The 24,958-nt window shown below is 40.9% G+C and overlaps 1 protein-coding gene across 1 annotated transcript in view; it reads left to right on the top strand.

Annotated features, from left to right (window-relative positions):
• RALGPS2 (Ral GEF with PH domain and SH3 binding motif 2) overlaps positions 1-24,958 on the top strand; it is a 308,189-nt gene that overhangs the window by 80,782 nt on the left and 202,449 nt on the right. Inside the window, exon 3 of the mRNA XM_057507909.1 lies at positions 3,139-3,215. The gene's annotated coding sequence lies outside the window, so the exon portion shown is untranslated. The remainder of the gene's footprint in view (positions 1-3,138; positions 3,216-24,958) is intronic.

Below are 24,958 nucleotides of genomic sequence, written 5' to 3' on the forward strand. Positions count from 1 at the left end.
GTTGAAACTTCTTCTAAGTCTTAAATGAGTTAAAAATAAAGGTTACTAGAAAGAAGGAAAGAGGAAGGAAGGAAGGAAAAAAGGAAGAGAGGAAAGAAAGAGGGAGGGAGGCAAGAGTAGATCCCTTTCTCCTGTATGCTGTTGGCATGGACAGAAGATAGGGAAGAGGTGGGGGACGGTAAGGTGCCCCCTAAATTTGAAGGCAAAGATTCCTTCTGAAAAGGAAATTATGAAAAATTAACAACAGTAACAAATCCACCCTAAACTAGGATCTGTACATGGGAGATATAGAGAGATGATAGAGAGAGAGAGAGAGAGAGTGATAGAGCTACAGAGAGAGATAGGGATGGACCAGGTATAGGGTAAGGAAGTTAATGTGTCTAAATGTGGGGTTTGTCGTACTGTATCTTTATTTGGCAAGAGTGATAGCTTTCATTGCATCTGCAAGCAGACACTACGAACATCAAGAACTGTCCATAGGAGAGGGCCTCGACCCACTGGTCTAATATCCTTGGCGGGGGTACCTCTACAGCGGAAGCAGATGCCTCAGGCTATCACAGCTTGGCGACAAGAGCCATTAAGACCATTCTCAAATTCCCTTTGCCGTGATTCCATGCTTCCTTTTAATTGTGCTTTGGCTGTTCATGTAGCTTTTGAATAGCAAGATAATGAACTGATCAGCCAATGCAAGGATTTTAGTTCACTAGACATTAGTTCTTCATAAATTAATAATTTAGCATTCTGGTTCACATATTGATAGCTTGAGGATTTTATAAGCATGAGTGCAGGGCTAGAGCCCGAGTTCTTAACCTGAAAATCAAGGATGGGCTTCAAGGGATCCATTAAACCCTAAGATTGTATGCAAACGTGTGATTGTGTGTACAGCATGCATTTACCAAAAAGAGGGGCCAAGAGCTTTCACTACATCCTTATACTGACTTTGAAATCTGGATGCACTAACAAAATTAACTTTATGGGCTTTTAAAATTTATTTTCTTGAAACACATTGGGAATATCTTCCAGTGCTGTAATTCCTTTTTGACACCATGTTTAGCGACTTTGTAGTATTCAATTGCTTGAGTTCTTCTAGGAAAGATTTTTAAAGCTTATTCACAAAATAATCTCTGAAAGATTTAATTTTTAGCTGAAATGTTGACTTACCTTTATTAATAGATGGCAATCACTCCTATTAACAACTAACATTTGTGAGACATGAGCTCTGTACTAGGCAATGTGCTAACTTTGCCTGTGAGATCTTACTGTGGGTTTTGAAAAAGTCCTGCAAGGTAGGTATTATTATTTTCACATAACAGCTGGGGTACAGAAGTTAAAGAATTTACCAAGGTCACTTTGCTGTCCACTGGTAGAGCTGAACTGACAGCCACACCTGGCTGGCCTTTCCCCCAATCACAGCACTCACTGTCTGTATCCTTCAAGCTCCACTTGGAAGCACGTCCTCCTTGAAGCTTTATTCCCACTCAAAGTCATATTTCCCTTTGTGGAAGTCCTCTGGTTCTTCAATTGGCTCCAAGCCAACCCATTAGTACCATTAGACTACTATCTACCTTGGGGTACCCAAACTTTTCCTGTAAAGGACCAGAAAGTAAATATTTTAGATTTTGTGACCCATATGGTCTCTGTCACAACTACTCAACCTCTGTTGGCCACGTAGCATAAAATCAACCCTAGACAGGACATAAGTGAGTGAGTGTGGCTATGTTCCAAAAAAATATGATTTATGCATGGTGAAATTTTAATTTCATGTAATTTTCACATATCTGAAAATATCATTGTTCTTTTGATTTTTTTTTCCCCCAACCGTTTTTAAAATGTGAGAACCATTCCTAGTTCATGCTCGACAAGAACAGGCGGCAGAGTGGATTTGCCCTATGGGCCAAAGTTTCCCAGTGCTGCTCAGACAGCATCTTATGTGTTCGTAGTCCACACAACTAGACAGAAAAATCACTGAGCTAAAAATTGTATCTTAACCTTTTCTTATTTTCCACAGAATCTATATGCAGGGCTGGGCTCAACAAATAGTTGACTAATAGCATTGATGCTTCCTCGGAGCCATATCCAAGAAGAAATAAAAAGCCCATTCCAAAACATGCAGCAACTTTATTGCCTTTCACCCTCCTTTCTCCCTAATGGAAATCTGTCTCTCTAAATGATCACAGCAATTTTTTGGTTCTGCGTGCTGATAAGAAATACCCACATGCTTGGCCAGCTTGAAGGTCAGATGGCATCTTGGCCTGGGACCAATGAATACAGCTGGTGAAAATTCAGGCTGTCACACACTTGCTAGCCCTGGCTTTCTAGTGCCTTCACCATGAATTCTTAGATTATTTATAATAATGAATGGCTGCATGAACAATCATTTTTCAAACCATAACCTCCAACGAGGAGAGATGTCATGACTTGTTGAGCTAAATTTAGAACCACGTGAACTACGTTCCAGGACTGGCTGCCATGCATCTTCTCTGGACCTTCATTTCCTCACCTGTAAATGGAGGGTAATAATGCTGCCTGCTCCTGTGGGCGTTGTGAGGCTGGGTTGATAGGGAATCTACGCTCTCCATTTCCTTTGGCTCAACTACATGAAGCGGGGCTGGTGTTTGGTATTATAAGACAGAGAAATGTGTTGTGCCCTGGTATGTGTAGGAATTAAAAACTGTTGTGTTCTAAAACTGGCTTTAAGGCCCTATCAACAGGCTATGAAATCAAGCTGATATTTACTACTGAGTACACATTTAAACATTATATGACATATGCTAATGCCATTTCAGTGTGAAATCGCTGAAACCAGAAACTGTAATTACAGCGATCTTTTTGCTGTTCTGCTCTTTGTCTGACGTCACTCTACTGAACAGCATGTGAAAAGGAGAGGTCATAACATTCTTTGTTAAGAACAGCCAGTGACATGGTTTTCAGGACAGAATCTTGCAAATACTTCTGGGCACCAAGTAAAATTCTAGGGTCTTGAGGGGCCAGCTGTTCTACAGGGCTTGGATGTCATGCTGCTTTATTTTTAAAAGTGGTGGTGTTGTTTTTTTTTTTTAAGAATTTTTCACTAGAGTTAGTTTTCACCCACTTTACAGATGCCTTAAAATAATCTGGTGTTGAAAATTCTTCCAACAGCTGCCAGCTGCCTATGGGGTGAGGAAGCTGCTCCCTTGGGGGTGAAACAACACTCGCTGAACAAATGTTTAAAACTGGTGAGTACAGCAGACAAGGGAAAACTGTATGCATCAGAGTTAGCTATAGCCTGGAGAAGTTTGTTGCAGTCAGAAAGCCCTCAACATCCCTTTGCAGATGGATGATACTGTTTCTAAGAAGACAGTAATCTCGTATGTGGGATAGAGAATAAGAGGAGGAACCGAAATTGACTCACAAAGATGTTCTTTCGGACCTTAAACTACACTTATCACGGAGAAGGGGAGGGGTGTGGCTTTGTAACTTGGGACCTCAGTAAGTGCGTCCTGGCTCGAGTATGGCTGCCTGGTGCTGGCCAGGGCTGTCTCATTCCAGCAGTTGGTCGGGCGACGCCTGTGTACACAGAGCTTGTGACATTTGTTGAGAGCTTGTGGTGCCTGGATGGAGAGTGCTTTCAGGAATGTAGGTGATTACTAATTATTACTATAATGATGCCTTGGATAAAAGGCCTGTTGGCCTTTAGCAGATAGCAGCTTATATAAACACTCCGCTTTGTTGTAAGAAGCTTCCAACCATCAGTGGTTAACATAACTTCGGTTGACGCACGATCACCCGTGGTCGTTAATGGTCGCCCCTCTGATAGGACCCCAAGGAGAACACGTATTTCTGTGTGGGTGAGTCACTGAATCATTAATCAAAAATTTAAGCTGCTGGTGTGGCAGTAAAAAAATATGTATTTTTTTAAATCTAAAATATTTACATTTTTTGAAGCATGTAGTTAGTTACTTTGTAGAATGTCCTGCAGTTTGTCTGATGATTTATGCATCTGTAGCCAGAAACCTCAGAGGTAATGCTGTCTTCCTCTGATTGCATCATATCAGGGGGCACATGATGTAAACATGTCCCATTACTGGTTTTCCTGTTACATTTGGTAAAGACAGTGTCTTGCAGGATTCTCCCCTGAGTCATTCCTATGTATTTTGTGAGGAGAAGCCTTAAGACTCCTACTGTAAGACAGAGATTTCCTTTCTCCTCCATGTGTTCATTTAATGTTTATCAGGGTAGACACTGGATTCCTTTTTTGCTCAAAGGGTTAAAATCAGTAACTATCGTTTATTGTGGTACTCAAATCATCCTAGAACTTGGCCAGGAGGAGCTCATTTAAGGCGGCTCTCATGTCCTTTTGCTGTGCCCCATCATTCTTTGAGCATTTCCTTACTTTGTCTCATCTCTTTTTTTTTTCCTACCCCATCCCTAGAGTCAACCATTTCTCTAAGGAGTCCTGGTTCTTTTGGATGGATAATAATATTTTGAAGCCAAGCCCTACAAATGAGGTGTGCTCATTGCTACCAGGATATCTTTGCTTCTGGACCTCTTCACAGACAGAAGTAGGAACATATGTATCTATCTATCTACATGTGTATGTACATGTATGTACATGTGTGTATGTGTATATATGTATGTACACACACATAAACATCTACACACACACCTGTTTCTATTTCTGTATATGTATCTATATAAAGTTATAAGCTCACATTGATTACATGGTGTTAGATCACATCCACTTGCAATCTAGCAACACAGGAATTATTTTAGCCTTTCTGCTCTCTGTATTTGTAATTTCCTTCTGACAGCAAATCTTCGACGTATTTATTTATTTTCTCAGTCATCTGTGTATGTCACCAGTCCCTCAGCTGCACTGGCCAAAAGCTTGTCCTCTCACCATGAGTCTCCAAAACAGGCAAATTCCTTCCTTTGCCATAGCGGGGCTTTTAATCAGTAATGACTTGCATAGTCAGAATTAACACACTTTGTGTAAATTCTGCCCACTTGTGCCACTGCCTGGACTCTGGGAATCAGTGGAGAAGAATCACAAGGTTTACTTTGCCTGTTGTTGCTTAGCAGAGTGGATGTTATTTTCTCCTTTGCCATGGCAGTGACCCCTTTAGAAGTGGAATTTTTTTTTCTGTTTCCTCCTCTCTGATTAGTTATAGGACAGTAAAGGGATTGACTGAATCTATTCAAAGATGTGGAGAACTCAAGCTTCTCCCAGGAAGAGCACATTATAAATATTGTAGAGCTATAGAAATCAGAGCTGGAGGCCAGGGATCAGCTGATCCCTCCCCACCGCTGCCAGATGGTTGGCTCTTCTCATACATTCTCAAAGCCACCATCTCACATCCTAGATACACCTCTTTAAGTCATCTCTGACTCCTCCAGCCTCTCCTCTCCTGCCCCCGGGGCCCATTGTCACCTGGGAGGCAGTGAGCTTCCTCACACTTCAGCTGCTATCAGTTTCTCCCTGACCCGTGTTCTGTGGTGGCCGTGAGGCCCCCAACCAAGTCCTTACTGTTCCAGAGAGCAGGACGAATCCATTTCTAGGAGCTAAATCATCCCAATGCATTTAGATGTTTCCTCACAGAATTTTCAAAACCAGATCATTATGTTATGCCACATTTACCAAATGAAGTTCAAAACCCCATTGCTTAAAAAAAAAAAAAAGTAAACAAAAACCGTCCACCATTTCTAAAATTACTTTTAATGCTGTCACCATTTATGTTGTTAGGGAAAATGGATAATAATGGGGCCCACAGCCTTCTTACGGTCCAGAACTGACTTTGCTTTAGAGAAGCAAGGAGAGCTGCCTGGCAACACAATGAGTGGCTGTGCATAAACTTTGTTTACAGCCAAGGCTGGAGTAAAGGAACAGATGGTAAGAAAATCGGATTTAAAGAAGGGACAGATGCGCCTGCATCGGGGAGCTCAGTAAATCTGTTGGCTCTGGTTTGCATGCAAGGATGAAGTCTTGCTACCCACAGCAGCCCCCTCCCAGTTCACTGCTGCTTTTGATTGTTTGCAGCTTGTCTCTGAGGATGGTTAATACAGCCCATTACAAGCATGTATCTCATCCCTCCCACGGGGAATGTGTTTTCCCAGGGATTTGTACGTTCCCTGTCCTTTTATGGAAAACAGTTTCTTGATCATCCATGTGATTGTGTATCTAAAATTTCAAGAATATTTAAGCCATTAACCCTGCTTGCCTATAGAAGGATGGGATTATATTTCTACGATCTTTGAAATATTTACAATGAGCATGTATAACAAGGAAAAATAGACATAAACATTTATGCTTAGCACACTCATAAGCACACCCTCCCCTCTTTGTGCTTCTTCATTCCTCGGGTGGTTTTCTCTGCAAAGCAATTTTAAGAGGCTAACCCCCACAATACATAAAATAGCTATTACAAATGCTACATGAGAGCTGCCCAGGCGTACTTTCCCCTCCTTCCTAAGAGAAAGTGTAAGTTGTCCTTCAGTTATGATTTACATTTGCTCCCTCGGGGAGGTGAAGGAGAAGAACACACATTCTGTCCCAGTGATGTGTGACTGGATTTCACAATTTCACAGACATTTATGTTAACATAATTCTATCTCAGTGGTGTATAGTTGGATTTAACAGCTTCAATTATTCAATGCTGGGATGAAGTTATAAACAATTTTATTCCAAAATGTCCCCCTATATATTTATGGCAATTCTGTGACTCCCATGGCCATCCCACAAGTCACATTCCTACAGAAACACGGCAAGACAATCCACCCATTCCTGTATGTTAGCAACTTGTCACTCCTGGGCCACATCAAGTTTTGTGAACGTCACTCCTTCAGATTCATCCTGAGTGAAAGATGAAACAACTTGAGTAAAAATGCTGTATATTGTAGAAATAGTTCCCTACAAAATAGTCACAGGTTAAAAAAAAAAAAAATCAAAGTATCTTAACAGGACTGATGGCAAAGCACCCCCAGAAGTGGTTTCAGTGACACCATTAGACCTGCTTTGACTGGACTCCTTGCCTCCTGGCATGGGCAGGGCCTGCGCAGCAATTTTGGCATAAGCCTGGTTCTCTTGGATGGCACACAGTCTTCAAATAAACTCCCCAGGCATTTCCCATCAGCCCCCCAGAGCTCACCTAAAGCTTCCAGTCAGCTCTGTATGTCCAGTGTGTCCCCCTTCCCAAAACCTCTGGCAAGGCAACACTGGGACCCCCAGTCTTTCACAGCACTTGGCTTCCTTACCCAGTGGGCAGAGGACACAGAGGGGAGCCTCAGACTGACAGAACGGAGGCCAGCTTGGACACAGGCCACCCTAGTGACAATTTGCCACTTCTGCCTTAAGTGAGCCATGTTCTTTTGCTTCACACAGCCTCTGAGTCTCCCACTGCCTCTGATTCTTTAGCTTCAACACACTGCAGTAACCAAGCCAGGGAAAGAGCCACTGGCAAGAAATCCCTGAAAGAAGCCCCTGTGGCATATCCACTACAGCCTCCTCCCAGTTGTGCCTCCTTTTATGGAGCCCTTTTCTTTGCATACTGTAAATATGCCCTCCCCTGGGTTCTGTGGAGCTCCAACTTGCTTGATGGGATGGACTTTGAGGCATTGGTTGGACCCTGAGGCATTATACTAAGTGAAATAAATCAGAGAAAGACAAATACTGCGTGATTTCACTTATATGTGGAATCTAAAACAAACAAACAAACAAACAAAAACCTGAACTCATAAATACAGAGAACAGATTGGTGCTTGCCAGAGGTGGGGGCACAGGAGGTAGGGGGTGATTTACAAACTTCCAATTAGAAAATAAGTAAATCATGGGGTGTCACATTACTATAGGTAATAATACTGTATTGTATATTTGAAAGTTGCTAAGAGAGTAAATCTTAAAATTTCTCAGTGCAAGAGAGAAAAAAAATCTGCAACTATGTGTCATAATGGATGTTAACTAGATTTAATGTGGCAATCATTTTGCAATACATACAGATACTGAATCATTATGTTGTACACCTGAAACTAATATAACATTATCTGTCAATTATATCTCAATTACAAAAAAACACTTCTGTTTGCATAAGGATCACCCAGGGTGCTTTTTTAAAAATGCAGATTCCTGGGCACTCCTGCCTCAACCATTTAGGTTCAGTGGGTCCAGGGTGAGGCCCAGGAACAAGAGATTTCCCCAGTGTGAATCTGATGGCCGAGGATTTTTGGTAAAAGGCCTTAAAAAGTAACTTTTATCCTTTGCTTTTTTTACTTTACACAACCCCTTTTCCCATTTGCTTGAATTATAGCTAGAGCTTTTATTATTACTCATATACATATATATGTATACATACATATGTATATCTCCCTAATCTTTCTCTTGAATGCTAGGTTTAGATTTCCATCAGCCAGCAGATATTTCTACCTCGATGTATTGTAGATACTTTCAAAACACTTTCAAAATATAATTGTGAAAAGTTATTTCCTCCCAAGACATTTGAAATTAAAGGCCACTCTTTGAGGCCCACTTAGGTAACAAAATGCTGGTGTCAGCCAAAATGTGGAAGCCACTCAGGGTGAAGAAAAATTTGTTTCAGTTTCATATAAAGTTAAAAAAAAAATGTTGCTAGTGGCTGAATAAACTATAACACTCCAGACCAGAAAGCAATTTGTTTCCATAGTCCGTAAATTTGGGACTGGCTTCATCACTTCTGCTGAAGGCATGAACAGATATTCAAATATTTCATCATCATTGAGTAAATTATTACCTTGTGTCCCTAAGACGAAGATAGCTCTGTGAGGGCAGTATTTGACAGCTGTAGGCATTTGCTATCTGTTGGTTATTTCTACAATGGGAGTGGTGAAAATTCCAACTTGAGTTATTATATTCCCCTGAGGATTCAAATCTATAGTCATAATCAGGTTCCTTTTGTTGCAAGGAGCAAAAATCCTCTCAGTTTATCTAAAGAGTTTAAGTTTATTGTAAGGTACAATGCAACATGAGGAAAATAGGGACAATGACCCTCAAGGGGGAAATGGAAATCTTCAGAACGCAGTGACAGCTCCAGGGACAATGGCATTCACATAGGTGCTGCGTGCTTGCATGGGCTGGAACCACTCTTGAGTCCTGCCTGTGCTCACTCGTTTTGTTTTGCAGCAGCCTTATAAGAAGCAGTATCATTGTCCCCACTTGACAAGGGGGAAACGGGCAGAGTGGTGAAGGAATGCCTGCCAGTTGGTCTGGCTCTAGACCCTGTGTTTGTTCCCACTGTGCAATGCAGCAGCCCTGCTGGGTGTCCCCTGGGACACCCTGTGGCCCAGGTCCCTGCAGTGGGGACTTCGCGCTTCCTGGTTGGGGTCTCTTGCTCTGGCTGCTGCCAGCTCACTCCGTGGCCTCTCCCTCGAGGTTTTCATCCGCCCCCTTTGAGTGCAATGTCACTGATGGTGTCACTGGCAGGGCAGCCTTTGTGCCCTTGGTGAGGTATGCAGCCGTGGCCTCATCCAAGTGGATAGAAATGTGCAGGTGTCACCACGGTGTGAGAAAGCAAGAGAGAAAATGGCAAACCAGGGGACAGAAAAACAGTAATATCAAATGAACTCTTTTTTTTTATGTGAATAATTTATTGAGCAAGAGACAAACTGTCCATGAACTGGGAGATTTCAAACCTAAAATTGGTATATGCAGCTCAGAGGCATGACAGGGTGGCTTAAAGCGAGAATAAGGAACTTGTTTAACCTTTATGATGACTGGTTATTTCTTTTTTTTATTAAGGCATCATTGATATACAATCTTATGACGGTGCCACATGAGCAACATTATGGTTACTACATTCACCCATATTATCAAATCTCCCCCCATGCACCCCATTGCAGTCATTATCCATCAGCACAGTAAGATGCTGTATGCTATAGAGTCACTACCTATCTTCTCTGTGCTATACTACTTCGCCGTGAGGCCCTACATTATGTGTGTTAATCATAATGCCTCTTAATCCTCTTCTCCCTCCCTCCCCAGCCACCCTCCTCACCTTCTTCTCTTTGGTAACCGCTAGTCCCTTCTTGGAGTCTGTGAGTCTGCTGCTGTTTTGTTCCTTCAATTTTGCTTTGTTGTTATACTCCACAGATGAATGAAATCATTTGGTACTTGTCTTTCTCCAACTGACTTGTTTGACTGAGCATAATACCCTCTAGTTCCATCCATGTTGTTGCAAATGGTAGAATTTGTTTTCTAATGGCTGAATAATAATCCATTGTGTATATGTACCACATCTTCTTTATCATTCACTTACTGATGGATACTTAGGTTGCTTCCACATCTTGGCTATTTATAAACAGTGCTGTGAAAAACATAGGGGTGCATATGTCTTTTTGAATCTGGGACCTTGTTTTTTTTGGGTAATTCCTAGGAGTGGAATTCCTGGGTCAAATGCTATTCTATTTTGAGTTTTTTGAGGAACATCCATATTGCTTTCCACAATGGCTGAACTAATTGACATTCCCACCAACAATGTAGGAGGGTTCCCCTTTCTCTGCATCCTCACTAGCATTTGTTGTTTGTCTTTTGGATGTTGGCCATCCTAACTGGTGTGAGGTGATATCTCATTGTGTTTTTAATTTGCATTTCCCTGATAATTAGTGATGTGGAGCACTTTTTCATGTGCCTGTTGGTCATCTGATATTCTTCTTTAGAGAAGTGTCTGTTCAGATCCTCTGCCCATTTTTTAATCAGGTTATTTGCTTTTTGGGTATTGAGGTGTGTAAGCTCTTTATTTATTTTGGATGTTAACCCCTTATCAGATATGTTGTTTATGAATATATTCTCCCATACTGTAGGATGCCTTTTTGACCTACTGATGTGTCCTTTGCTGTACAGAAGCTTTTTAGTTTGATGTAGTCCCATTTGTTCATTTTTGCTTTTGTTTCTCTTGTCTGAGGAGATGTGTTCAGGAAAAAGTTGCTCATATTTATATTCAAGGGATTTTTGCCTATGTTTTCTTCTGAGAGTTTTATGGTTTCATGACTTACATTCAGGTCTTTTATCCATTTTGAGTTTATTTTTGTGTATGGAGTTAGACAGTAATCCAGTTTCATTTTCTTACATGTAGCTGTCCAGTTTTGCCAACACTAGTTGTTGAAAGAGGCTTTCATTTCCCCATTGTATATCCATGGATCCTTTATCATGTATTAATTGGCCATATATGTGTGGGTTTATATCTGGGCTCTCTAGTCTATTCCATTGGTCTATGGGTCTGTTCTTTTATCAGTACCAAATTGTCTTGATTACTGTGGCTTTGCAGTAGAGCTTGAAGTCGGGGAGCGTAATGGCCCCAGCTTTATTCTTCCTTCTCAGAATTGCTTTGGCTATTTGAGGTCTTTTGTGGTTCCATATGAATTTTACAACTATTTATTCTAGTTCATTGAAGAAGGCTCTTGGTGTTTGATAGGGATTGCATTGACTCTGTAGATTGCTTTAGGCAGGATGGCCATTTTGACAATATTAATTCTTCCCATCCATGAGCATGGTATGTATTTCCATTTATTGGTGTCTTCTTTAATTTCTCTCATGACTGTCTTGTAGTTTTCAGGGTATAAGTTTTTCACCTCCTTGGTTAGGTTTCAAATGCACTCTTATAGCCATGAGTTCAGTAGGCATGAGGGCCATTCGCTGGGGGCTCCTAGAACCACTGGGGAGAAATTCAAAGGGACTGAAAATATCATAGGCTAGGAAGAGTGCTTTTGACTATTATTTTATTCTCTTTTTTCTCTCCAGCCTGGTACCTACTGGAGAAGCATGGGTTACCTATTTGTAATATAGCCCATCCTCCTCCAGATGGAGATGCTCACTGTTGATTTGATTTAAGCTAATTTCCTTTTGCCTATCACATCAAGACCAAGGCCTGCAGAGCACCCCCTCCTCCACAAAGCACCCCCCCATGACCCTACAGTGTGTCAAGCACTGTTCTGGGCACTGAGGACCTAGCAATTAATAAAAGACACAGGTCCTACGAGCTGAAACATATATCACAATTGGGAAGGGTCCTGGCCTGTGCCTCACACAAGACAGGAATCCTCTCTACCCCAGGCCTGCTACCAGTCAGCGGCCTCAGCTTCACATTTCCAGTGATGGCCCCATCTCTCAGTAGAAAGCTCTTGCCCAAAGGTGTAAAAATCTGTTTTCCTGCAATGTCTATTTATTGGCCTAGGTTTCATTCTCTGGAGCCAGACTAAATAAATGTCTTTTCATCTGACAGCCTTTCAAATATTGGTCAATCTACAAACTCCCATCCTCATACTTGCTCACTCATTTCTCTGCCATAATCCCCTCCCCTTGCCAAGCACAGGTTAGACCTTCTTCCCTTATCTTTCCCCCATTCTTGCCTTACCACCTCATGGCCTCAGAGTCTGGCACATTTTGACTTCTTTTGCTTGGACTTTTATTTCTTCTTCATGCTGTGTCTCCCTTTTTCCTCCCACTGAATCTTGGCATCCACTGGTAAGCCTCTACTGTTTCTGTCTGTATATTGTGCTAGTTTATTGACATCCTGAACAAGCTGGCATTGGACAGATTGTGGTAAGTGGTATTTGCAAGAAAGTGGCAAATTGGCTCCTTCTTCTGGGCTTTATTTTGTCTTTGGTTGGGTCTTTTATCTCTTTAATTTATTACTATGCAGAATTACTTGAGAAACCCAGTCAAGAAGTCCATTTATGGTAATTATTTTAATCAGTAAAATAAAATATAATGAAACATATATACCAGCAAGCCCTTGGACAGATAAAAAAGAAGCAGAGTGAGCAAATGAATGAATGGGTGGATATCTTCTTGCCCAGTAAGTCTTGGAATCAGTGTTCTCCATTCTTTCCTTTATTCCTCCTCATACCAAATAGATAAAGTGGATAGCCTTTCATATCAAAATAGCAACATTACAGTCATTACAATTGCTAGTTTATTTATATTAAATAAATATATAATCCCATCACACTGCATGGCATAATTTAACAAGTATTTATGTTGTTGAATCCATGACCCAGTTTCCTGAAGACATCTGTTTTCTAAAAGGGTTTTTTTTTCAAACTGAGATTAAAAGGTAGTACTCAAGTAGGGTTGCCAGAAAAAACAGGATCCTCAGCTAAATTTGCATTTCAGATAAACAGCAAATAAATTTTTAGTATAGGTATGTCTCAGATATTACATGGTACAGACAGGCTAAAAAGTATTCATTGTTTATCTGATATTAAAATTTATTTTAATATCTTGTATTTTTCTTATTATTTTTTCTCTTTTTTCTAAATTGGACAGCCCCACTCTCAAGAAATAAGGCTCAGATGTTCATCCAAATTCCTACCCTTCCACCACCTCCCTCTTCTCCAACCTCCATCCTATTTATGGTTTTCTTTTTTTTGTTTGTTTCTTTTCAAATAAAAGATTTCAGTTCTCCCTGGTGTCATGGCTTCACTTCTGTTCCAAGGGGCTTTTGTATTTTTCCCCTTTGACCACATATAACAAACAGCGCGAAACCTTTATTGCTTTCTATTGTGGAATAAGAAACGTGTATAGGATAAACTGCTGGGGAAATGGATAGAAGCAACTTCTCACTGATGACTAATAGTTAAACAGCTGCAAACAGGTGGAACCTGTCTCGCTGTGCAGACAGATGCAAATTCTAGGGTCAGTCTGGGTGGAGATCTGTGACAGTAAAACACAATTTCTTGTCAACAGAAATGAGTTTACTGAATGTCATTTTCTATGACCTATGTTTCTTTCTGTACTTAAAAGCTGGATTCATTTCCTTTTTTTTTAATACCTCAAAGACTCCATTCTCCTTTCACCCCCTTAGCTCTTGAGACCATCCATGAAGGTCATGGAACACTCCACAGATTGACTTTTCTGAGGGCTTTGGGCCCTCCCATACCTCAAAGGGCTTTATCTTTACTAGGCTGAGGAGTCCAGAGTTGAGACATGCCGTGTTACCATCTCAGTCAGCCAGGACTGTGCTATTGTGCTGGCCATATATGATTGATTGATTTCATTAGCGTTCATGGGTCTGAGTAGATAAATGTGTCAGATCATAAATCCAGAAAAAAAGTCATTATTCTTGTTGAGAATAGGCTTTGTCAGTGTCGTGGCATGAGGCTTTAAATTATTAGGTAATTATTGTCAACATACTAGATAGATAACACAAGATGGTTCAACGTACAAGTATGTGCTTTACCTCTCTGGAAATGATAAACTATGCAGCAAGCTATTACTTGTGTTTAACAAAATACTACTCAGAATAGTCTATATGACCCTAATAAATTAACTTAACCATGGATACCTAGAGGTATTAAAAGTAAACAATTTAATAGAGCAAATATTAAGCTGTCCATGAGCATTGAAGAACAAACCCGAGATGCCATGAACTTTAGGTTCTCAAACTTTCATATACATAAAAATGTCCTAGAGACATTAACTTAACCATGGATACCTAGAGGTATTAAAAGTAAACAACTTAGTAGGGCAAATTTTAAACTGTCCATGAGCATTGAAGAACAAACCCGAGATCCCATGAACTTTAGGTTCTCAAACTTTCATATACATAAAAATGTCCTAGAGATTTTTCTAAATATAGACTTCTGTGTCCCATTCCCAGAGATTCAGTAGGCTGTGTAGCATTGTGGTCAAGAGCATGGAATCCAGAGCCAAACTAATCTGCCACGTTCCTACCTATGGAACCTCTCATATTCCAGGTTTCCTCATCTGTAAAATGGGGACAGTATTGCCTATCACATGGAGTTGTGAGAATTAAGAGTTACTATCGTAAAGCACTTAGTAGACCACCACAAATGTTAGCAATTTTTTTCAAACCCAGTACTCCACATGACTGTGGCACTGGCAGTCCTCATCCCACACTTTACTGAACACTGCAGTGTGGCCCCACACTAGCTCTTGACTCAGTTTGGCCTACCCATAAATTAGTTAATCTCTCTGTGCATCAGTTTATGGCCAGTAAACTAAGTCTGAAAATTCTTACCTATCTCACAGATCCAGTCCTTGAGAAAGGAAGTAGCTACATTTCCCCCTAAAGCCTGGCAGTGTTCACTCTGCTCTATGAGAAAGTTTGGAACAGCAAGAAATACATGGTAAACAAGGACTGTGCCAAGACTGTAGGCATCAATAAAATGCTTTGGACCTTAACCCCACTCTGTGGAGAGACATGAGTGGTCATAAGAAGTTTGTGACCCTGCTTATAATGGCAAGTCTGGTGCACATGAAACTATTAGTACACCATACAACACTATGGATGTGTTTGGATGTGTGGGAAACCTGAATGGCCACAAGTTCAGAGTCTCTGTCTGCTCCTTCAAGATCTTTAAATGCTGGTGGGCTCTAGGGCTCTGGCCAGTTCTCAATCTATACTCTCTTTCTAGATGATCTTATCTAGACCTTTGGCTTTTTGTATCTCTAGCCAGACCTCTTATTGGTTTCAGAATTGTAAATATCCAACTGTCTACTCAACATCTACACTTGGATGCCTAAAGAGATCTCAAACTTACCATGTCTAAAAGTGAGCTCTTGTTTCCAAATCCAGCAGCTCCCTTACCCACAGAGATCTTCATTCACTCTCTCCTCAAGCTTCCCAGGTACTCACACTTAGCATTAAGAGGTCATATCTTGATTCTCCTCTCCCTCAAAGCCCTAGGTTCTTACCTCTTTATCCTTTCCATCCTCATCTCCTACTACATCCCACCCCACATTAGTCTTCTTGCTGCTCTAGAACACCCCTCACCTTTCTAGAACATTCCTGCCTCTAGGACTTCCTGTTCCCTTTACCTGGAGTACTCTTCTTTTGAGTTGGACCATGACAGATTTCTTCTTTAATCTAAGTCTCTGCTCAAATATCAAATATCTCCTCAAAGAGTCCTTCCCTGATCACTGTATGGAAAAGAGCCTCCGCTCCCACCATTGCAGTCCAGCCCTTACCCTGCCTTTTAATTTTTTCCTCATAACACTTGTCTCAGTCAGAAGCTTCATGACTTATTTATGTGCTTGATGTCTATCTTCACACCAGAATAAAAGCTCCAAGAGGGCCCAGACTTTGTCTTTTTCACCATGGTAACCTGAGTCCTAGTATGGTGATAACTCGTAGTAGGTTTTTCATAAATATTTGTTGCAGGAATGAATGCATGATGAATGACTATCAACTATTAGAAATAAAGAAGTTTGGGGAACTAGAAGGATAATGAGAATTAGCCCACTGAAAAAAAGTGGTTCTATTTGGACCTTGACAGGCTGGAAGGATTTGAACAGGTGAAAAAAAGAATAAGGGGCTTAGTGGGTGGGGAAATAACACAAACAGAGCCCAAACACAGCCACGGTATCTGTGGAGCAATAAAAGAAGAAACTCTCTCTGCAAATGACAGAGTAAATGACAGATACAAAAAGACACTGAAGTCAAATAGGTAGGAAAGGGTCAGCCCAGAGCGTATGTTAGATGAGTCATATAGAGGAGCTGTTTTTGGGGACTTGACTTCTTCAAGGGGGGTGGCAAGGTGTCAGCTACAAGAGTGCATCGTGTAATGATTCAAACAGGAAATAAAGAAGAGTTCTTCCACAAGTAAAAGAAGAGACGAAGCCTTGGGAAAAGATCAAGGGTTCTACAGCTCGATTTCCCCCACAGCTTGAGTAAAAAACCCAGGAGGAAGCCCCTTTGCTCTTGGAATATGTCTCAGAAACAGAGAGGTCCTGGCAGAGTCTGAGAATGGGCCCAGCCAGGAGGACCTCATGTTATTCAGTGGTCAGGGAGTAATTAATTGTTGTTATAGAATCCAGGAAGTATTGGATCTTGTGTGAAGGCCTGGAAATGAGCAGATTTTTGAAAACACATGGGAGATATTGTTGGGAACATGTCAGGTTTTTAATGACCAAAAAAGGACCCAATGGAATTTCAAGTGAATCCCTCCCTAGTTTTGCTGTAGCAGCTGTCTTTAAAACATTGTTGGGATTCAAAGTAACATTGTAGCCTTGCTCTAAAGATACACACACTGACCTTTTGAGAAATCATATCTATTCCAGATGTTGCTACTTGTAATAGTGGTGGGGAATTGATTTACTGTGAGAAAAAGCTGGAAATGACCTAGATGTAGCAAAACCCAAAGGACCCAGTCGTTTTTCTATTAAGATCAAGTGACTAATTAGATGGCAAAGCCTGTTATAATTCCCTGACTAAATAGATGGCAAAGCCTGTTATAAAATTCCCTGACTTGCACCTCCCCTCAAAGACGAGAAAGGCACATTATGTGGCACCAGAGCAACACCTTAAGCAATGCTTCGGCATTTATTTGCAAGCCTGTAACTGGGCCATTTATTGCAATTGAAAAAAATATCTCCACTCTGCCTCTACTGTGTCAGACCCCAGAGCATCACCATGGGTGGTGGGAACCCCGGGCCTGTGCTGCCCTCTTCCTGGTTTGGCCTCAGTGTTCCTCTGTTTGTTGATGCACCAGGAGGATGAATGACATATAGTGGGTGTTATATCACTGGGTAGCCAGTCTCTCTGCTGGGTACTTCACATAGTTTCATTCAGTGGATCCTCACGTGTGAAGGTGGTCATCACCCCATGTTGCATATTTAAAAAGTAAAGCCCACAGAACATTGGGCCTCCACAGTCTGTTTATTTCAGATAAGGAATGTATGGACTCTGGGAGGTCCTGTTTCTGGTCTGGGACCCTTGGCATTAATAGCTCTGCCAGTCCCTTCGAGCTAGAGCTTTTTGAAACAAATCTGCTGAGTGACATAGAAATGGCTAGATCTCACTAATGTAGAGCAAAGCCTGAGAACACAAAAGTCCAGGACAGCAAAGAACTAGGCACGGGAACAAAGAAAAGTTTTCCCTTCCTCCTCCAAACAGGAGCCACATCTTCTTGGTCACCTTATCCCCAGGGCCTACAACGCGAGAAAATCAAGATGGTTCTACGGGAGTAAATGTACTCATATGGTGGCTTTAGGTCCATGCATTATCAAATCTGGACTGGAAGTTTCCTCCAAAGTCACTGTGGGCCAGGCCCCTGCTTCCAAACAGGCTCACTTCCAAAGTAAGCAACATAAGGATTTGGCATACCTTCCTAAGGCCTAAGCAGCAATACAGATGGACAGTAAGAACAACAAAGAGTCTAAAATAAAACAAATATGATCCACATTGCCTCCCTGCCCTCTTTTCTAGTCTTTTTCTCTTTTCTTTTTTTTGTTAAGACAACAGGGAATCTGTTGGTGGGAGAATTCCTGGATGTTTCCCACAAACAGATGGCCACGTGCTCTTAGTTTTATGTTAAAGGAACCTGACAAAGAACGGAGAGATGGAAAAGGGAATGGTTGAGTCAAATTAAACAAGGCACGACTGGCCAATCAGTAATCCTCTGGTTCTAATGACTTTTGCAAATTACAGTATTTGTGAGAATTATTTAATGCTATCACCATACTATCATTATAATCAAGGAGTAGGGCAGTGAGAGATTTCATCCTCATTCTGTCAACAAATGTTAGGTCGCTGCCGAGCATGTTGGGCTTTGGGCCAGTTGCTTGTCTTACAGAGATGGGCAGAACAGAGTCCTTCCTGTCAGCTAGCCCAAAATATGTGCAACTCCAATAGCACTGACCAACCTGTAGTAATAGGGAAGCCCCACCTAGAGAAAGAGGTGGCCAGGAAGAGGGGTAGGATTTAGGCACAGGTGAAGGGACAAAGGAAGTAATTGGAGGCAGGAGTGAAAGTCAGTGAAGCTGAAGGTGCCTGAGCTGTTTGGAAGTCCTGAAGAGGTGTCTGAGGGGAAGCTCAGAGGATCGGTAACCGAGGCTGAAGAAGGCAGTGAGGGCAGGTCAAGAAAGGCTTTAGCTCTCACGCTGGACATTCATCTGAAAGCAATGGGAAACCATTGGAGGGCTTTCAACCAGGGCCCAAAATATATTAGAATTTTGGGAGATCATCTGGGAGGCAGTGTGATACAAGGACTTGTCGGGGAGGAATCAGAAAATAGGACTGGAGGCAGGGAAACTAGTTAGGAAGGTATGGCAGGAAACCAGTGAGAAATTACACAGAGACTAAATCAAGGGCGCCAGTGAGGAGGGAGAGGAGGAGGCCGACTGGCCAACTGGATGTGAAGAAGGAGTGGAGGACGAGACGCCTGAGAGGACTCCGAGGCTTCCAGCTTGACTCACCAGGTGGATACTGATGTCATTACTCCACAGGCAATGTAGGGAAAGGGCACATTTTGGAGACGTTGACTTTGAAATGTCCAGCTGGCAGTTGGACAGCCCTGTCCACAGCTCAGGAACAAATTCTAGGCTGGAGAGATGTATCAGTACACGGGTGACCACCAAAGCTGTAGGTTTACGTTCTACTAGATCAATGGTTTGCGGACAGTTTTTCTATAACCCACAGTAGAAATGCACTTTGTATCACAATCCTGTGTATACATGTACACATATGTAAAAATTCATTGAACACTATTTCCCATTACCAAGTGTGATGGACTCAAATAATTTTCCCTTTTATTCCATTTTTTTTAAATGCAGGTCAGATGCACAGTAATGGGTTGCAACTTTTAGTTTAAAAATGCCTTGTCCTAGATTGTAAGCTTCTTGCGGCAGGGACTGCACCTTACACAGTTTAGATTCCCCGCAGCATCCACTGTGATGCCTTTTATGTAAGGAATTTTTGTAGAAAGAAGGAAAGAAGTTTGGTTGGTTTTCTGATACTCAAACTTAATTTTCTCTGAGACTAAAATGACATCTTGTCTCTTCCAATTCTCTTGAACTTTCATACAGTTTTTTTTTTCACACATTTCTACAACAAATCAAGTATGAATCATAAAGACTGGGGTGAGATTTCATGGTTAGCTTTTTCTTCCCACTGCGCTCCCAATACCAACTCCCTGTACCGCACTGATGATTCCAAGTGCAGTCTTTTAAGCTGGCCTGGCCTGGCCAAGCAGTGTGCTTACACGTCATGACTGCAGCCTTTTCTGTGTAACGACTGTCATGCCCTGTACCACATGAACACCCCCCACCTCACAGCTGCTGGGACCACAGAAATATGGCCGGAGCAGTCAACACACACCCAGAGAAGAGGAAATAGAAGCCGCGAGGAAACAGAAGCTATGAGCAAGCTGCAGACAAGAGGAAGAGAGGACAGGATGGAGAAATTAGCTGGTAGGATCAAGGGACAGTTGAGGAAGAAGCAGAGCAGTTGAGAAACCATAACAGCAGAGAACTAGAAAAGGGCACAGTGACCAACTTCTGCTCACGGAGACAAGATACCCAATTAAGCTGTGATGAATCCTGTTACCTCCTATTCCCCTTATTACATGTCAGGTGCAGTGAAGGCACTTTTTGGAGATGCCTCTTTCTCCATGAGACCCAGTTGTCATTGATGAAATTTTCTCTTCCTTAGTTTCCTGTGTATTTTTAAAAATCTTAAGTTATAGAAAAGTTGCAATAATAATATAGAGAACTCACATACTCTTTACCCAGATTCATCAGTTTTTAACACTTAGTCACATTTCCTTTGTCTCTTTTACTTCTTTCTGAAGCATATCATACCATACCCCTTTGCCTCTTAATATTTTAGTGTGCACTGCCTTAGAACAGGATATTTTCTTGCACAACCACAAGTATCGAATTCAGGAAATTTTATGCTAATGTAATACTTTAATTTAATCTAAAAGTCCATGTTTCCACACCAATGCTCATAGTAGCATTATTCACAATAGCCAAAAGGTAGGAACAACCCAAATGCCCATCAATAGATGAATGCACAAAATATGATATATGCATACATTGGAATATTATTCAGCCTTAGAAAGGAATAGGTTCTGAGTTATGCTGCAATGTGGACAAACCTTGAGAATATTATGTTAAATGAAATAAGCCAATCATGAAAGGACAAATGCTCCCTGATTCCACTTTTATGAGGGGCCTAGAATAGGCAAATTCACAGAGACAGAATGTAGAACAGAGGTTACCAGAGGCTGGGGGAAGGGATAATGGGGGCTCTTGTTTAATGGGTATGGAGTTTCTGTTTGGTAAGATAAAAAGTTTGGAGATGGATGGTGGTGATGGTTGTACAACATCATGACTGTGTTTAATGGCATTGGACTATACATCTAAGAATAGTTAAAATGGTACATTTTATCACAATTTTTAAAAGCCCATGCTCAAATTCTATGAACTGTCCCAATAATGTCATTTTAACATTTTCCACCTCCTGTTGAGGATCTAGTCTAGGATCATACAGTTCATATATTGCCTTTAATTATTAAGTCTCCTTATGAGGGTGACCAACACATTCTCTCATCTGGTTGAATTCTTCCAGTTTTAGCACTAGAAGTCCTGCATCCTGGGAACCCAGTCAGTCCCAAGCAAATGGGGATGGTTGGTCACCCTACCCGTTAGTCTCCTTTGCTCCATGACAGCTCCTTAGCTCTTCTTTGTCATTCATTGCCATTTTTAATGAAATCAGCCCAGTAATATCATAGTACATCCCTGAATTTTATTTTACCCAATATTTCCCAAGGTTAGGCTTTTTGGGCTGGAATTCTGCATTAGTAATATTGAATCCTTTTGGAGTATTGCCCTTGGAGGCACAGTGTCCCTTTGTCCCTCTGTGGTATGTTACTTTTATTCATGGTCAAGATGTGGTCCAGGTTCACAATCATGTACCTAGTAGTTTCCTCCCCACATACTCTTTTTTTTTATTAACGTATGATTGATATACACTCTTATGAATGTTTCACATGAAAAGCATTGTGGTTACTACATTCACCTATATTATCAAGTCCCCCCATACCCCACTGCAGCCACTGTTCATCAGTGTAGTAAGATGCCACAGATTCACTATTTGCTTCTCTGTGCTACACTGTCTTCCCTGTGATCCCCCCACACCATGTGTACTAAACATAATACTCCTCCATCCCCTTCTCCCTCCCTCCTCACCCACCTTCCCACATCCCCCTCCCCTTTGGTAACCACTAATCCCTTCTACCTCCCCATATATTCTTAAAATAAATGTCTATTACAATATGAACACTCCTTGCAACTTGAAAGAGCCTAAGCAGAAGCTAAACATTTTATAGGAAGCATCTGATAACATCTTTGCACTCAACAAAAGAAAGCATTTTAAGATCCCCTTTCTATCATCATTGCAGAGGGCAGTAAGCCACTTTATTTTACATTCCCTCTCTCCTTGGCCACTTCAAGTGTTTGAGGAGAAAGAATTTTTGAAATACAAATATTTCTAGACAACCCCCTCTTTAAAAAAAAACATCCCATTACTGGTGAAGAAAGAATGTCTTTCTGTTTGAATTCTGTGCCTTGACATTTACTCTCAAAACCAAGACTGTTTTGTTGGGAAAAGCACACTATTTATGTGTAGCAGAGACCTTTACCCTTTTTTATTGACAGCCCCAACTGCCACCAGAGTTTGTTGTATATTTAGTAAATGATCGGTTCACATGAACACATCTTCTTTATTAGTTACCCAATCAGTAACCAATGTATTCTCCAAAATCACTTCCCCTCAAAGGCAGGGCTTTGTGGGAAAGAGGTAGATGAGCAAAGGTCTTTGAGGTCTTTAAAGGACACAGAAGCTTGAGGATACTGGGAGCACTTGGACCTCAAATCTAGCCCTAGGCTTTATCACAGTCTAACATGCCAGATAGCCTATCTATTTGTTATGTTTCCTGCCTCTCTGTGCTAGAATGTACTAGAATATGCTAGATCTTTGTTTTGGCCACAGTGGTGCCTGCCCATAGTATGCATTCAGTTAAGATTTGTTGAATGAATGAATGAACTTGTTCACACATGTAATTAATGCCATTGGCTTGTATACCTATAAATGGTTAAAACAGTCCATTTTAGGTATATTTTATTATGTATATTTTGCCACTCAAAAAATGTATATTAAAAAAAATCATCTGACCTAGGTAGTCTTGGATTGCTGTTGTATTTGAAATAACCTTGGTAGGCCTGCTCCACTGAGGAATCAGTCCAGACCAGTTCCTCATCGCCAGAAGTGATGGAGCATCAGTCAGTTTCAAAGTCCTTTGACCCAGGTTTCTAAGGTTGTAGTTCCTCAGTGGGGTTGGGAGGGAGGAAGAATAGCAGCCCCTTTTGGTTTATAACCTTCCCCAGCGTGCTTCCACCCCCGCCATACACCCTCACTCTCACTCCCATCAGAGATTTAAAGAGTAGAGTCCTAAAACTCTAAAATTGATGATAGAATAGTTTTGTTTTCCACATTTTCCACAGGGAAGGCAGGAAAAAAATCATTAATTTGCATTTTTCTGCTGGTATCCCTGGTCAGTCATGTTCAGCTGAGCACTTGTGCGTGGTGGCGACAGGCAAGTTAGAAACTGACCCCTTGGAGAGCATTGCATTCTCATCTGTTCCTCAGATCTTCCTCTTCCAGCAGTGAAGAGTCCATTCTTGCCAGCAATGAAGTCTTAAAAGCATAAAAGCAAGAATTACAGCTCTCAGGGAAGTTCTGCAAGATAAAATGAACAAGGGAAGATGGAACTACATTAATCGTCTATGCTGGGGAGTTTTCTGCTTTAGAGTTCACAAATGCTTCGTGCTGGGCAGATAAATGTACAGACTCTGCAAAGCAGAACATGCAAATGGCTCCTGGTAAAATCAATTACAGATCAAAGCTATTTTTCTTTGCCCCTCAAACTATCTAGTTAGCTTTTTAAATATTGGAACACTTTCGTACAAGTTGTGACTCTGACACAAATTTAAATACATTGTGCCCTTGATGACTAGATACTTACCTCAAAGAGCCTCCACCACAACTCTGCCTCTTCTCTGAGGTTTGAAAGGAAAAGAGACTTATTTAGGGATGCTAATTAGTAGGCTTCAAAAATAAATATGATAGGAATATATTTGGTGCTCAATTAAAAATTATTCCATTGAATTTAACATTTAAGTTAATGAGCTAATAGAAGTTTAGGAGAGTAGTAACAAAAGAGATTTTGTACAAGGTAGACATACATGCCATCATTCCCAAATTTTCTGCCATCTGTGCAAAGTAGATTAAATGAAAATGCAACTAACAGATATTGGACATCTACTTTGTATGATCCTTTTATACCTACTTTGCATGTGCTTCTGAATGTTTTATCTCATTTGACTTAAGGCAGTATCTACATCTATCTACATAGATTAGAAAATCACTGAACTCTTCTAGAAACAAATGATTTGGTTCACAGCTAAGTAATTTTCTCTCTGTCCTTTATTCTCTTTTTTCTTTTCATTTCTGAATTACGGGAACAAGAGCACATTCTTTATTTTAATACTATTATTTCTAAGACTCAGACACATTTTTCAGGATTTGAGGAAAAGCATGCTTTTGTTGAAAGACTAGAAGTAAGGTTAATTGTATCATACTCTGAGCCTGTATTTTTAATAACTATATTTTACTCTAACTATACGTTTCAGTTAGAATGTCATTACTAAATTTAGTTTAATTATATATTTTGATACTGAGTTGCACTAAAAATGCTGGGTTTGAGCTAAAACTGTCATGGAAGTGGGCAGAAAGTATGCAAAGGGAGTCAGGATGAGAACTACTAATGGAGTATCACTCTTAGAAGAATGGAATCATCAGCTTGGCCCCTCACTCCTAACAAGCTGAAGGCTTGCTTTCCAACTCATTTCTTGGTAAAAAGTGTCATTAAGCACAGTGGCTATACACAGATTATTCCAGAACATAACCTTGATCAATGTTAGCAGCATATCATTGACAATTTTTGTCTAGGCAAACTAATTTAGCAAAGAACTTTAAGAATAAGGATAGCATTTAAAGCAGCAACCTAAATAATACACATAGGTTATTGCTATATGGCTTATTCAGTAATACAGTCCCACTCAAAAATATACTTACACTCCCATATGTATAGAGACTATTATATTGTTGCAGTTACCACACCAGGGACCCCAATAAATAACTGTTGAATTGTT

This window comes from Manis pentadactyla, chromosome 9 (genome assembly GCF_030020395.1).
Source record: "Manis pentadactyla isolate mManPen7 chromosome 9, mManPen7.hap1, whole genome shotgun sequence".
In the NCBI taxonomy this organism is placed as follows: domain Eukaryota; kingdom Metazoa; phylum Chordata; class Mammalia; order Pholidota; family Manidae; genus Manis; species Manis pentadactyla.